Source organism: Falco punctatus, assembly GCF_963210335.1.
Source record: "Falco punctatus genome assembly, chromosome: Z".
Classification (NCBI taxonomy): domain Eukaryota; kingdom Metazoa; phylum Chordata; class Aves; order Falconiformes; family Falconidae; genus Falco; species Falco punctatus.
Window position 1 is genome coordinate 52,906,098 of NC_137586.1, and position 14,721 is coordinate 52,920,818.

General features: G+C 44.9%; 1 protein-coding gene across 2 annotated transcripts in view; it reads left to right on the forward strand.

Annotated features, from left to right (window-relative positions):
* Positions 1-521: 521 nt before the first annotated feature.
* Positions 522-14,721, forward strand: part of ABCA1 (ATP binding cassette subfamily A member 1) — a 97,650-nt gene continuing 83,450 nt past the window's right edge. Inside the window, exons 1-2 of one of the 2 annotated variants that reach the window (XM_080371371.1) lie at positions 522-1,036; positions 1,336-1,414. The gene's annotated coding sequence lies outside the window, so the exon portion shown is untranslated. The remainder of the gene's footprint in view (positions 1,037-1,335; positions 1,415-14,721) is intronic. The other variant, XM_080371372.1, reaches the window with a different exon arrangement.

Consider the following 14,721-nt stretch of genomic DNA (forward strand, 5'->3'; position numbering starts at 1 on the left):
TTGTTAAGATTTCTCAGGTGGCTAAAACATGCCATCATCATTTATGGATTTTGTGTTTGGAGCAAGTCAAGTTGGGCACCATGAACCTTTAAAACTAAATTAACGTTATTTTGCTTTTTAAAGTGTGTGAATGGTTGCCAGTTTCTCCAAGAACTGACACAACCAAATTCATTCTTAAATATGGGTAAGTATCAAAGCGTTGGCTTTCGCAGTTCCCTGACTCTTTGTGACAGTAAGTGACACTGAGGACAGATTCTGGGCCCGTCGAGGTTGGCTGTCACTGACTCCGGCCAGGCCGGTACCCTCGGTGCGCTCCGCGGCAGGACAGCTGAGGATGTGCCGCTGCCCTGGTGGCACCGGCCGGGCTTTGGTTCGGGGAGCGGGGCAGGCGCAGGCTACGGGCGGCGGCAGCACTGTGACCTGGACCCTCACTCCCTGCCCAGGCCCTCGGGCAGGGCCGTCCCTGGCAGCCGGAGGAGCCGGGTGCGCGGGGCTGGGATGCTCGTAGGGCACCGGGAGCGCGGCGCTGTGCAGGGAGCGGGGCGGCCACGCGTGTCCCGCCGTGCGGGCCCCGCCGCAGACGCACGGCTCCGCAGCTTGTTTTCGGCTGCAGTGTGCACGCCCAGATACACATCGCGGCGTGCCCGCCCCTCCGAAGAGCAGCCGCTGCGGAGGGAGAACGAACGAATAAAGGGGGGCGGGGGGTAGAGAAGGAGCGAGGAAAAAGAAAGGACAGAGGGAAAAGAAAACACAAAAGGGAGACAGGGCACCAGAGAAAAGGGGAAGGGGAAAGGCGGCTGCTGGGCGGCCCCGGCCGTGGAAGGGGCGGGCGCCTCCGCCGCGGGCAGCTCCGCGCCGCCCTATAAGAGCCGCTGCGGGGCTCGGGCGGTCGGCAGCGGCAGCCGGGACAGCGGCGGGAGCGGAGCGGGGAGCCCGGAGCGGGGAGCCCGGAGCAGCGGCGCGGCTGGGCTCGCCTCGCCTCGCCTCGCCTCGCCTCGGCTCCCCGCGGGACCGACGGCGGCCGCCGGCCGGGGAGGTAGGCGGCGGGGGGACGCGCCGCGGGCGTCTGTCGGGGAGGGTTCCCCGTTCCGCCCGGAGCGGGCGGCGTAATGCGAGAGTCAAAGCCCAAATGGGTGGGTTTGGGTTGCTTTTGTTCTGTTCTTCGGCGCGGTGCCGCTTGCTGTGCCCAGCGTGTCCGGAGCGTGGCTCAGAGGGTGGCTTACGGGGTAGCGGGGGACCGGGCAGGGGCTAATAGTGGGTTGTTTTGTGTTTGGTGGGTTTATTATTTTTTTTTTCGTGTGTGTGCTTATCTTTTTTCTAATTACTTTGTTCTAGCTTGTCCTGAGCGAGGCGACTCTGACTTGGCAGCGCTTGCGTAGGGTGGCTCACCTTACCGCCGCCTCTTCCCGTCCTGGTGGGTGCTAGAAGATAATGGGAGGGTTCTCATCCCCTTCGCTCCTACTTGAATCCTAAAGTCGCGGGGGGGGGGGTGGAGGGCGGGCCTTGGGGTGAGAGGGAGTGTAAAAATAAAAGATCGATCCGGCTGCTTTTGTGATGGGCGGGATGTTCAGTTGCGTGCAACAAATCCTGCTTCTGCGTGCCAGAGTGTTGTTAAGCCTGGGCTGCTACATTACAGCCGATCATCAGCCTGCTGCAAAATACTGCCGCTTAGTTCTGGAGGTACATGACTGCCCAGATGTTTGAAATGTATCGGGGAGGATATCCCAGTTATAAATTAAAAGTTAATATTAAATAGTATTTTTGCCTGTTTTAAACATCAACCAGGAGTAGTCGTCCCTGCCCCAGTCCCATCCCCCCCTTTCCCCCAGCTGTTGGCCTTGGTGATTCTAAGGCTGTACAAAAAACTTGCTTGGCTTGGATCAAAGTTAATCTTTAGTATGTTGGAATAGACTTTACTGAAGCCAGAGGGATGTAAACCTGTGTTTGCATAGTTGTAAATGTGCTAAGTTGAATCCTAAATATGAGTTGGACTTCCTCAGAAAGTATTGGTATGGATTATTAGCATGTTCATTCTGGAAGTGTCTTTGAAAATGAGCTGGTGCTTGTACTGCAGAGAACAGCCATGTCTTGGGGATGTTCCATTAACAACAGATGGCCAAGCTTGCTGTTGAAAGGCTTTTGTAATGGAGCAGTCTCGCTCAGTTTTGAAACAGTGTCATGGTCATAAAGGTTCAGTGCAAATGCTTTTTGTGCTTGGCCCTTGTGGCACAGATTGCCTCCCTAACAAGTGGGAATGGCAATGAGTGCCGAGACTTCCCTGTAACACAGATCAGTGTGTGATTGTGTGATGCCCCTGGCATTAAGCTGTTAAGGCTGTTTAGCTAAATGGGTGCATACCTGGGACTCTGCAGTGTGTTGCCAATGCAACAGATACAGATGCTGTTGATGGGTCTTCACAACACATTATTCAAATTTCAATTTTAATTTAAGTAAGGCTGGTGTAAAACTGTATCTGGTATGGCGTGGACAAGTAAGGGCGGGAGTATTGATTTGAAGATTCAGTCAGCAATATTCAGGCGAGTGGAGGTTATCTTTATTCGGCAGCGCTGGGTGCATGGGGGATCGCTCCACCAAAGGCATGCACACCAAGGGGACTTTTCAGTCTCCCCTTTATACAAGCTACTCATATCTATTCATTAGTTTTCCAAGAAATTGTTTACATATTCATTACAATTCTGAAAATACATTTACATCTTGTGCCTGAGCAATGTCCTTGAGGAGTTGTCTCTACACAGACTCTGTTCCTTAGCGGCCATGTTTGAAGTCTCCAGCTTCACCAGGTTGCATGTACGACAGGAATCTAAGACAAAATGTCCCTTCTAAAGATAACCAACCCAAGGATTTAGCAGTCTGTGCATCCATCATGTGGCAATAAGGGTCCTTGGACATCTCCCGACTTTTAACTAAACATAGTTGCATCATCCTTTAGATAAGTGGTACAGCATTCACTATTCAGTATGATAGCTTTACTCATGACACAGAGCATCTTGTTTCTCATGTAATCTTGTAAACTTGGTCAGGCTGATTATGGTAAGAGTTAAAAGAAGAATTGTCAACTCTTAACAAAGTACATAAAAGTTTGGTAGCATGTTACACAAGAGCTATGTGGCAGTATTTAAGTTGAACCTGTTAAGCTGAAAATGCCTAGCTTTAAAAAATAACAAAAATTGATGCTTTTTTTTAATGCTTATTGTAGGTGTTCTGAAGAGATACCTGCTGGTCTCTGGGTTGCAAGAGATCACAGTTGCTGGCATTTGGGGTTAGAGTGTAATAATCAAGCAGCTAGCGTCAACCATTCACACTTTTCCCTGGTAAAAGTTGGTGCTGAAGTACACTTAGCCATACAATATTTATGTGAAACAAACACTTTAGATGCAACTATATGTAATATTTTGGCATTTGCAGTAGTTGTGGTAATCTTATGGATATTAATTACAAATTTCCTCTGAATACAGCTGCATAGCAGTACAAGCAGGTATGTTGAAAGCTTCTTAATGGTCTCTTCACCCAGTAAGAATGAGGCACGTTTATAGATCAGTTTGCCACAGGCAGCTGCTGGCAAACCTTTTTTGTAATGCTAAATCTGTTTTCAGAAACAAGTGTTGCTCAATGCTATTGGTGTGAGCAGAGACTTGGTCGGGCACGAAATTTGACGTCTACCATCATGGTGTAGATAAGAGTGGCTCTTGGTGAAATGCTGCACTACAGAAGATTAAATGCTGTTGAGTTTTAAAAAGGTCAGTGAAATTATTTTGGCCTTTACTCCAGGAGTAGCCTTTTCTCTAGCATGCCTTGTGCTGAACTTCCCCGCTGGTTGTGCTAGGGTAATCTGCTGTGACTCAAGAAGAAGCCTTAGTGACGAGGAAAGCAGCTGTGGACCTTCTATGCAGATTCTGGGCTGGAGCATTCTCATGTGTTAATTAAGTGTAATACACTTCAGAAATGCAGTTCAGAAAGCAAGTCTCCCGTTGTCTCCAGCTCTGCCAGCCTGTTGCCTTACCAGTGAGTTCACCTGGCAGAGTTAGACCCACAGAGCAGGAGGAGGATCTGTACTGCACTCATCCATCTGTGGCCAGACATGATCTGCTCTGCTAGTGTTTATTACATGTGTTGCACCATGCAGGCATATTTCTTAGGGTGTGGTTTCTTCAGAACTTTAATCCAGAATAATTGAAGGTTGCTGGTAATGGACCTGCTTCACTTTCCCCTGGCTGCCCCTTTTCTATCCCCATCTGTTTCATCCTCCATGCTGGCACTGGGGTTCACCAACCCACGGTGAGTGATTGAGAACAAACTTTCTTCTCTTTGCTTGGTGATTTTTTTTTTTTATTTTTTTTTTTTTAGCAGCCTCTGCTCAGCGTCGTCTCCTGGCTTTGTGAATGCTGGTGCTAGCACAAAGGTGATGACAGGAGCAGAGCAGGAAGGGAACCAAACTACCACTTTATTTAGGTAACCCTGGAGCAAGCACCCTTGGTGTTTATATAGGTCTCCTAGGATGGGCAATACACCAAATGCTGAAATAAGTCCAGAGGCCATGGCTGACCAAACACCAGGTGTTTCTGTTAGGCTGGTTATTCTTGATGACTTCTACTGTGACTGGGGCTAGAGTCAGGACCTACCGTTCAGTAAAACATGTTTTACACATATAACTTTTCCTTGTTCGTCTGAGGCAGCTAGGGACTCTACCCACTTTCTCTGGGTCTCACATGGTACAAAGTTGCTCTCTCTGAGGTCTCAATTTTATGCCAGCTGAGGATTTGAATCCTGAGTGGCCTGAAAGTTTTCTGCGTAGTGAATGAGAATGCATTTCTGCAGTTACTGATACTAAGAGTATAGATTGAAAATACCATGGTAAGACTTTGCTTGTAGTGTTTAAAAGATGATTACCACAAAGAAGTGAGAGTATTTCGTATTCTGTAGCTACATGTCTTGCATTTCCCTTGGTCGTAAAAAATTATACAGAGCAACTCAGCAGAATTGTGGTGATTAGAACTCCTGACTGGAGTACCCTTTCTCTATTATTTTGGTCTTTTCTTTATTTTTTTATATTATGTATTATAATAATATATTTATTATTTTGGTTATTTCTTTAAGATAGGTGGCAGCAAAGCTAGTCTTGTCTTTTTTAACATTTGTCACTGGGGGGGAAAGCATGTGAGCTTGTCTCAAGGACTGAGACAGAGTAGGATGGAAAACTGTTGATGTAGCTTCCCTGACACAGCAGGTTAATGCTGTAGGAAAAATGGGAACATTCAGATCTGTATTCATTGGGTTATTAGTGAAAAAAGTTGGTCGTAGATAGTAAGAATGCACATTGGTTTGAGTAGTATAAATACCCACATACAAGCTGACCTTTTTCCTCTTCTGTTATTTTCTGGGGGAGTGTTGCTTAGCAGAGCTCTTGTCTAATGCAATGAGATCTGTTCGTGTTGTGCTAACTTTGTTAGGGAACAATTGCTATTAGACAGAAAAAGGACATCAAAAGAGCCTTTCAAGACTGTTCTGGTTTGGGCTAGATAGCAAGGTCATTCTCTGGGAACAAACAAACAAAGTCAGAGCCTCTGAACACACAGTTCAGAGATCATTCTGGAGGTCTGATTTCCTTTTTAGCAAATAGCAGGCAGGGGTGTGTGGAAGATAGTGGTGGCCAAAACCTGTTACCACCCTACTTGCTTGGCTCCCTGAAACACCCTGCAGTTTTACAAGCCTATTGCCAAGTGAATGGTTGTTACTGGGAACAGGCAAGCAAATCATGCAAGTAATAGTTATTCGTTTTCTAGGCTGTTGGCTTAAATTTGCCTTTTACTAAGCTATGTAGAAGGTCTCTACACAGAGCAGTGGCAGTGGTGTAGGTAACAAGAGCAGGACTAGAGACCAGGAGAACCTGATTCCCAGGACCTGTGCCCATCTTGTGATGACTTGCCCATTTCCTTTTACCTGCTTTCACCATCATTGATAACAATGACATGACAAAAGTTTATACTCTTCATGGTGGAAGTGAAAGTACATTCATTTTTCACCTGCAGCAAGTAACACATCTTTTTGAAGACTATAGGCTGTGTTGCTCCTGTCAGCAACCTGGGTTTAAGTCCCAGGTTTTCAGGTGTAGCGTCTGCTTTTCCAGGTGAATTTCTGTGCCTTCAAAAGAAAGGCAAATTATCACACAACGTTCTTTTGTCCAAGTGCTGTATTCATAGGGACTATATTGATAGTCTAGGGATCTGTTGGGTTTTTTTGTTCTTCCCTATTGTAATTTTGCTCCCATAATAATAATTGGGCTATGGCTACTGATAAAAGCAGAGTTAGGACCAAATTTGAATGGATTAAAAAAAAAAAAAAAAGGAAAACTGTTCTCCTCCAAACAATAAAGCATCACCAACCTTTTCTGAGTGCAGATGTATGGACAATTCCATTCTAGTACCAGTGCTAGAGTCAAAGTTCAACATCTCCTCCCCTAAATGAAATGCTGCTATTCAATAAACTGAACTGATCTTGCATTTGTATTTTTGTTCTACCTATAGGCAATGTGCTTTTTATCTGATTTCCTTGTTTTAAAATGTTTTAGCTATTTTAGTTATTCTTTGCCCTATTAAATCAGAGGAGCAGTTCTTACTGCTTTGTTTCCCAGCTCTTTCAAACCTCTATTTAAATATTCACCCTAAAGTAAGCAATAGGAATTTTTCTACAATCTTTGGAGAGATCTGGACTCGATTCCTTCTATCAGACTGATACCACCACTTGTACACCATCTGTTTTCAGATTTTATCAGATCTTATTTTTCCCCAGGTAATTTTTGTGTTCTCTTGATTGCCATATCTTCCATAGCTTCATTCCCAATTCTTGTGACATGCTTTTACTGTTCCATACTGATAAATCTGTCTTCCCAGTTGTGTTTATGTATAAAACCAGACATAGTTGCAATCAACTAGATTGTCTGTGGGAGTATGCTTTGACTCCAGTGGAACTTTGATCAGCATCATAAAGGATATCTTAAGGTCAACAGAAAAAAGTACGTTTTGGATACTATAGCCATTAAAAATTTGCAGAACTTCTGTTTACATGCATCTCTTGCAAGCTTATTGCTTTTCCTTTTAGCATTTCATGCCACTTCTGTGCTTACCTGAAGTGGTTTCTGTTCAGAGTCATTTGGTTGAAATAGGGTAGACCAAAGCTCTTCACCTCAGTGCTTGGTCCCTTGAAACTATTGGAGCAAATTAATGGAGCTCTGTCCTGAATGGTTCTGCATCATGAGATGTAGCTTACAACATGAACAAATGCTGTCATCCTTCTCTCAGATCCGTCTGTGCATGATGTCAAAATAGGTGTACGTTAGTTTGCTTTGCACGTCTGTCAACTGTCGTACTGACTTTAAGGACTGAGACTGAGCGGTGGGGTGTGAGTTGTACTGGTGGAACTAAAGAATTATGATGTGTCTGGAACAACTGTTTTCCTAGTGGATCAGGGGAAATGGGGAAGATTGTCACATACTTTCTGGCAGTGCTCCAAGCTAGCTGCCCTGTGCCACACCTGCCACAGCAGGCATGTGGGCTCCCTTCTTATCGTCTGTGCCAATTATTCATAAAAGAACATGAAAATAACTTTAGAGATAAGTGATGTTGAACTCTGTATTGGTTGCCAAGATTGATCAGAAATTCATTCCTCTTCAAAGCTGACACTCACTGCTTTCAAAACTACTTGGACATCTGTTTATCACTTTAGTGAGTTACTGGCTTCCAACTCTGTGCAGTTAGGTGGTAGCCATGTGGGAGCTGAGGTCTTCTTGTGGCCCTGTCTGTTGCAGGCTTTAAAGGATCAAACTCTGCTGAAGCTGACAATGGCTGCTAAATACTGCCTTTGCCAGTTTATTGCTTTTTTTTTTTTTGACAGCGTCATTTCCTTTCATTGTGCTAGAGGCTTTTTCTTGGCTGATGTTTTTATGCATAGTTCAGGGATATTTTTTTCATCTGTTGTTACTTATACCTATGCCACAGATTTCAGTGCAGTTGTGTAGCTACCAGGCTTAACAGACAGCTTATTCCTTATGCCAGTGAATCTCAAAGGCACCACTAGGATGTTTTCTGCTCTGCTACTGGACACACACACCGGTTTATGGCATGAGGGTCCCAAATGGCAAAGATGAAGAGGGAAATAACAGTAAAGTTTCTTCTGATGTTACAAAGCAGGCATATACCTCAAATGGTAGTTTAATCTTGTACTGGGAACAGTTTGTGTCCTTTTTTTCTCCCAAGATGAAGAGCAAGTTACAAAAAAAAAAGATAAGACACTCCTTTCCAATAAAACCCTTAACGAAAGTGCTGGCAAAGCTGCAAGGCTTGGTAACATTGCTCAGTAGTAGATACAAGCATGCCAGTGAAGCTCCAGGCACTTTGCATTAGGATTGTGGAGCATTTCTCAGCATTAGACTTCATTAAACCAGATTGATGGCTGCTTTGTCTAAAGTGTTTCAGTGACCAGGATGTGCTGTGGAAGGGGTGGTGGTCAAAAGAGTTTTGTCCTGACACCCTCCGAGCTCATGGATTTATTTTCTGAAAAACTGGTGAGGCTGATTACATTTTTGGGGAAGCCCTGTCTTCCTTCTCCCCCTTGATGTTGCTGCCAAGCAGAAAAGTACCTTCTGCAATATGAAATGCTTCACCCTTTTTCCTAGTTGCAAAGATAATGTTCTTGAACAGGATGTGTCATCAGCTGGAAAAAGTGACTGAGGCTGTATAACATAGCTCTTTGCAGACTGTGTACTGATGAGGCTGTAGTTGCTCAGAGATCAGAGGTTAATGGCATGAATTGAGCTCAAATGTAGCAATTATTATTTTAGCAGGATGTTCTATTATTTCTAGATTCCACCTGAGAAGAGCTCATTCTGAGAGCAAAAGAAATATTAATCTGCTAATATGTACTATGGATTTTTGCACATTGGCTGTGATAAAGTGAATCAGCTTTTGTATTTGTTTTTGCTAAATAATGGGCTAGATCTTGGCTTTTTTTTGTGTGGGCAAAGTAGGGGATATTCAGTGTGGTGTTGAAAGCTGAAATGCTCCATGTATTTCACAACCTTCCAGTGGAAGCTGTTTTTTTGTAAAATAGATGACTGCATTTCATCTTGAGTGTTGTACTTGACATTTAAGCAATTCCTCTTGCCGAAGTGCATGCCACAGTCTCTTCCAAATGCTTTTGTTTGGGTCAGTCCAGCTGTGGTGCATGCAAGCTGGAAGTCTTCAGCTGCATTGGAGCTGCCTGTATTTTCACCAATGAGCCTTTTGAGCATCCTAGAAGTAAATGAGAACCAGCTGTTGTCATTCTGATAGGCAGATGTTGCTGCCCTGTGACCTGGGACAGGTTTTCAAAACAGCTTGGCATGTTGTATCACAAGGGAGCTTATAAAACACCAGACATTTCTGAAAATGTGGCATTGTGTAATGAGGAGGCACTGAGGACTTCGGAAAAGGTAGTCCAGTTTGTGTTGTGGAGTACTTATTAAGCTAGTGCTTGACTCTTTGTGAAACTGTCCCCTAAGGTTTATTTCTGATTGGTAGGGATGAGCCCACCTGTGGCTCAGAAATATATCTTGAGCGTGGTCTTGACAGAAGAGGGAGGACTGATACTCTGAAGAGTTTAAGGCCAGGGATTTCAGTGTTCATTGTTAACTCTGGGTCAGGCCTTTCAAAATGGTCATCTGCTGAGCTGTTTGTCATGAAGCATTCAGAAAGGCTCAGCACATAATGTACAGACTTTTGAAAAATCTGTTTGTCCAGTCCTAGTGCCGAGACTGAATACCTTTAGAACCCCCTTGCCGTTTTTTTGTAAATAACTGGGAAGCCAGATTTATGCCCGTAACATGACATTAGTTCCAGCTCTTGCCAGAGCAAGATCCAGGCTCCCTCCTCTATGCAGGACCTTGTGTGGCAAGCAGAACCGAGTCTTGGGCTCGGGTTATGTCACTAGTGGTTTTACTAGCAGCAGTTAAAGCAGGTTGGGAACAGGAACAGGTATTCTATTGTCAGCCTTTGCTAAAAGGAGGAGCCCTTTTCCATTGGTTGTCTCCAGTCTTCTGTGAGGTTGGACCCCCTTAGATAACACAGGAATGTCCTTTATTCAGCATTCTGTAGCTGTGCGCCTGCTGCCTTGAGGATCCTGTGGATGATGAGGTGCTAGGGGTGTCTGTTTTGTCTGTGCCAGAGGCGGTAAGGTCACCAGAGGGATTCCACGAGACTGTTTTGTCAGCTTCCTGATGTTTTGGCACTGTCATTTAATATTTTTACAAAACTTTACATGCTCCTCAAGGAGGCAAAATGAGTTAAACTGCAGTATTGTGAAGGTGGATCTCAGTGTGTCTGTCATACAAATCACTGTTACTTAGAGGGCGGATGGATGGCCACATTGAAAGCAATGTACTAGTTGCTTTCAGTATTAGTAAGCACTGGAGAACAAGGCCAGATCCTGCTTACTACCTAATCTAAGGTCAAGTAGTCAGTGTGTGTGTGATGTAAACTAATAGAGGATCTTGCCAAGAGTTGCCACCCAAATACTGTTGTCTGTGGTCCTAATGAAGTTCTTGCCTGCTGACCCAGAATGTCTCCCATCACATTTTTAGCCGCAAGGGGTTGGTGTAAACCTTGTGATGCGACTTGGGTGATTTTGAAGAAGAAAGAACTTCTCACTGAACAACTTTCTAGATGGAACAGGAAACTTGGTGTCTCGTATTCATTTTGCAAATGGGAGAGAAGTGTCCTCTGTGGGGAGGTTATGAAAGGTCTGCTCTTAGTGTCCATGTGGCTCCACTGATAACGATCCTGTGTCCCAGGCAGCAAGTTGTAGGTTCAAAGCTCACACTTCCACTGCTGATCCTGCATTGCTTGTGATTCCTACAGAGTCTAGCAGTGCTTAAACCAGGAGACAGACGCGTGGGATCTGGTCGTTATATTCTCATCTCTGCTTTTGCTTTGCTTGTGGCCTTGGGTGAGTTCCTTGAACTCGGTGCTGCTGATGCTTTCCATGGCACTTTTTTGTAACATAGTTCAGGCTTTTTGGGTTAACAGTAATGCTCTTTCAAAGTAATCTTATATTCCTATAAAATTATTACTGTTTGGTTGGCAGCTTCCCCTCCTTCCTAGAGCTCCAGTAGATATATTAAGTTTTTGGACTTCTTGAAAGTTTTAGAAATGGGAATGTCAGATTTTCTCCTGTGGGTTTTGCTAACTTTCTGTGAATTGTTTTGGTCACAGAATGGACACTATTTCTGATTCTTTATGCACTGGCTGTTTCTGCTGTGGATATTATCTCCAATTAGATCTCTAGCAGCAGGATAAAATACTGCTTTCATTTGTCCACAGCTGCTTTTGATCTAGTCTAATCACAACAGGATTGAGATTAATGCTGGTTTTCCTCCTCCTTTAGTCTCGTTTGAAGTTGCATAGATGCCAGGTGCTTTTCATTTTTGGGGAGTTGTGGATGTTATGGTCAAGATGTCCTTCAAATACTTGTGCCTTGAGAGCTTCTTGTGGCCTTGCTCAGTCATAGGTTGTACAAAGTGGATGTAGTTGTAGAAGAGTAAATCTCTTCGTTCCATCTTCTATGCTAAAGGTGAAATCCTGGTGCTCTGCAGAGAAGTGGTCAAGATGCTAGACCTTGATTTAGGAGAGGTGGATTTAATTCTGGAGTCCAGGCTTGATCTGTACCTTGTTTATCCAAATGCCCATCCAGGCCACTAGTTCTCTGATGGTTTTGCTTATTTGAGTTAAAATGTTAGTTCATGAGGCAGGCAATTCTGTCCTGCCATGGTGTTCGCAGCCCTCGTGGGGACCTCCTCTCAACTAGTGGCATATAGAACACTGAGGGACTTTGACCTTGACTCTGGGCTTTGCAGAGCAGTATCTCATGATATTGCTTGCTCCGCAAAATGCAGCCTGACACTGCCTAAAGGAAATGAAATGTGAGGACACGTTAGCCTTAAAGAGGACTATTTCTGCTGAAGTCTGGCCTTTGTGGTTTAGTTGCCCCTTTTCTTCAAAAGTGGATCTCATTTAGCTTGATATATACATAGGCAAAAGCTACTGGAGTTAAGCGGGTGTATGGCTCTTAGTCTGAGGCAGAAAGTGAGAGGTGCTATATACCATGTCTGCTCATGGGACACAAACAGCATTGGCTCTAGTAGCTCAAAACTGTGCTGTGTCCAGCAAATGCCTTTTCCCCTCATAAGGGCATCACCTCTAGATGTTAAATTGGTGCTCTCCATTGTAGAAGAATGGCTGCAGAAGCATGGCCTTAGAATCTCTGAAGATCTGCACAGTCCAGGCCTGGTATTAGAATAGGCCTGTAACCAGAATTGTACTGAAGTTGCTGTGCTGAAGTTAACAAGAAAGGTGGCCTGGAGCTGTTCTTGAATCCAGAGACCAAGTCATTACGTTGTGCCAACAGGCTGTGTTTGTAACAAGCTACAGCTGCTGGGAAAGCAGGTGCAGGGCCAAGAAAGACGGGGACCGGTATGGGAAAATAGGGAGTAACAAACTGCAAGGCTGAAGCACAGCAACACAATTAACTACATGGATAGAATGCTTATTTTAGTCATGATAATTAGGGGTGTGAGAACCGCGTGCGCTTAGAGGCTAATAATCAATTATATTTTTGCTTTACGAATATGCATGTGTATCTATTCTATATAAGTAGCGTTAGAAACTAATAAAGTTGAGCAAGATGCATAACTCGTATTGAGCGACTTCTTGACTCCGGCGAACCCTTCTCCCCAACACTCCATGGCTGCTTTCTCTGTGCAGAGTTGCCAATTGTAGCTTTTGTGATGTGGAAAATCTGACCGAGACAACAGGACAGAGGCTGCTAACTGATTATGGAGGCCACTGAACCTTCATCCACTAGGGAAAGCTTTTAGCTCTGCGGACCAGGGCTATGTTTAACTCATTGCTGGAGGTGTAGTGGGTCTACAGCAGGGGTCCTCAATCCGGCCCCTGGTATTTGCAGACACACACCCCCCCCCCCGGCGGCGGCTGGGGGGGGAAACCAAGCAGCCGCAGATGGCTGCCTGCCACTGCATCCGCGCTGGCCCCCTGGTTAAAAAGTTTGAGGACCCCTGGGCTACAGCCTCTTGCAGAATCCTGAAATGTTCCAGTCTCATGAGGTTTGATAAGTTTGCTTTGTTCCCTGTCTAAATAGTGGTTTCTTCTCTAGGGGAAAGGTTTTTCGCCCCCAAAAGAAAGCAAACAGCTGCATTGTTTGCAGAAAGCTGCTTTTGAAGGCTGTTTTATGTTTACTTAGTACGGATACCAGGCATGGGGGTGGGGAATTGATTCTCTGCCACTTGAGCTTTTTTCCTCTTTAAATCTACAGCTGTAAAAATACATTGCTTTGTATTCAAAATGGATTGGGGCTGGAGAGTCTTGGCATACCAGTTGATGGACTTCTTAGCGGCCGTTCTACTTGCAAGTCCTGGGTAGTGCAGATCTAGAAAGAAAGACTTGGTCAAAGTATGTGTTTCACTGTCCATTTTTTCAGAGGTTGCCCTGTAGCCTGACTTCATCTTCATAGTAACTGTCTGAACTGTACACTGAGATAGAATCGCAGGTCTGGAGGCAGCGCAGGGTTTCTGCAGCAGGGGGGAAGGTCACACACAGGGAATCTTCTGCAAAGGCAGAGCATGGGACAAGTGTGTGGACCCTGTGCTTTGGTTGTGCTGCTGGTGGGTGTTGTGGCTGCAGGTCTGGGTGAGCAGAGAAAGTCCTGACCTGGTGTTAGAACTTTGCTGAGAGCAAGGCAGGAACCCCAGGCTGGACCATAAGGTACATGCAGATTGCTGTGTACCTCCTGTCTATCCTCCAACGTCCACTGATGCTGCAGGCTTAAATTCTTTTGTGATTGTAAGGGTAAGCTCTCCCCTAGGAAGAGACTAGGGGAAGCTCTACCAGAAGATCTGGGGAAGTGTTCAGATGTCTCTTACTTGGTCACTTCTGGGTGTTTGTTGCCAGGAATTGGGAAAACTTGAGACACCTGACAAATAGCCTGTTAAATGTGCACAAGTCTGAGTAGCATGTTGATAGAGCATGCAGGGACACCCTGTGTACTGGACTCCCACCGTTTATTTGCTGGCTTAATACAAAATGGCTTCTTAACCAAGCAGCCAAGACCAAGTAAGGATTGACTGAACGCTTGCTGCTGCGTCTACATATTGCATGAGGCATATGCCTGGATTCAGGACATTATTCCAAACACATTACTTGTCTCGGTTATCAGACAGCCCCTTCTGATGGTATCTGTTTATTTGTGGTAAAGTGGCAGATCTGAGTTTACACCTGAGTTACCAGAAGCTGCCAGGCGTACCCTGAAGCTGTAGGGAATTTGTCTCCCCTGGTGTGCTCTGCGTAGTGTAAGTTTTGCTGTTGTGTTGTATATATTGGTGAAGAGGTAGAAAAATGCTGAAGCAGAGCTAGACAAAAACAGATTTCTGGGTAATGAAGTGAAATAAGCCTGACGCCTCTAGCCCTAAGATTGCTGTGTATTGGTATCTGCCTCTACTGGGAACCTTGCAGTGTTCACACAATTAAAAGACGGGATGTGAAAACTGGACATCTTAAACAAAGACCTCTCAACAGCTAAGTTGTGCTATTGGTTATAGTTGGAGGAATTCTTCGCACTTTCATGGAAATTGCTTTATAAAAACTAGAGATTGCCCTCTAA